Source organism: Callospermophilus lateralis, chromosome 1 (genome assembly GCF_048772815.1).
Source record: "Callospermophilus lateralis isolate mCalLat2 chromosome 1, mCalLat2.hap1, whole genome shotgun sequence".
Taxonomy (NCBI): Eukaryota; Metazoa; Chordata; class Mammalia; order Rodentia; family Sciuridae; genus Callospermophilus; species Callospermophilus lateralis.
This window is the reverse complement of record NC_135305.1, coordinates 156682249-156683624: the sequence shown is the minus strand read 5'-3', so window position 1 is coordinate 156683624 and position 1376 is coordinate 156682249.

Sequence of the window (1376 nt, the reverse complement as noted above, 5' to 3'; positions counted from 1 at the left end):
AGCCCTGTGGTCTCAACTCCAGCCCACTGGGGCCTCATGGGAAACCTGGACCCAGTGTGGCCAGATCCTCTTGAGTTTGCAGAAAAACTTGGACATATGGATTTTTGTGGGAAAATGTTCCAGTTTTAAAAAAACAGTGTGAGGCGGACAATGGATTTGTAGGCTACCTTCGGCCCCGGGCCAATAGTTTGGGACTCTGTTCTGGAAGGTGGGGGTTGAACTCCCCCACTTCTTCCCACTGTAATGAGCATTGGGATTGTTGTTAAATGATTGGAAGAAGTTGATGAGGGTTGCCAGCCCATCTGTATCTCCCTCGATATTCTGGAGGTTTTGTACAAAGTGGGGAACCCTGGGGAGAAATGTGGGTGCAATCTCTCTGACAAAGTGCACATCTTCTGGGCAGACACTGGCTTAAAAAAAAGGAAGCATCTTCTTAAAAAGATTTTTAATTGATAAATAAAAACATAAAAATTATGCACATTAATGGAGTAGCAAGTGATGTTTGGATATGTGTATACGCTGTATAGTGTTCAAATCATGCTAAACATCTATTTCCTAAACACTTATGCTTTCTTTTGACATCAGGGATCAAACCCAGGGGCATTCTACCGCTGAACTGCACCCCATCCTTTTTTCTTTTTTATTTTGAGAAAGGGTCTTGCTAAGTTGCCTAGACTTGCCTCAAACTCGCAATCCTCCTGCCTCATCCTCCCAAGTAGCTGGGATTACGGATGTGCACCACTGCACCCAGCTTTTTACTTCAGAATAATTTTAGATTTACTGAGAAGTTGTGAAGATGATTTAGGGAGTTCCCATGGACCTTTCACTCAATATCCCCTGGATGTAAGCATTTTATACAATCATGTACAATCAGGTATTTTTCTTTTCTTTTTTGAACCCAGGGCCTTCCTTGTGCATGCGAGGCAAGCACTCTACCAACTGAGCTATAACACCAGCCTTGTTCTTTTTTTTTTTTTTTTTTTAATTGATTTTTTTTAGTTGTTGATGGACCTTTATTTTATTTATTTGTATGTAGTACTGAGAATTGAACCCAGTGCCTCACACATGCTAGGCAAGTGCACTACCATAGAGCCACAACCCCAGCCCCTCCCAGCCTTGTTCTTAATTTTTTTAAAAAAATATTTTTATTGCTGGGCACAGTGGCTCACACCCATAATCTCAGCTGCTCCAGAGACTGAGGCAGGAGGATTGCGAGTTCAAAGCCAGCCTTAGCAAGGCAAGGCGCTAAACAACTCAGTGAGACCCTGTCTCTAAATAAAATACAAAATAGGACTGGGGATGTGGCCCAGTGGTTGAGTGCCCTTGAGTTCAATCCCAGGTAACAACAACAACAAAAAAAGTTTTCCCTCTAGATG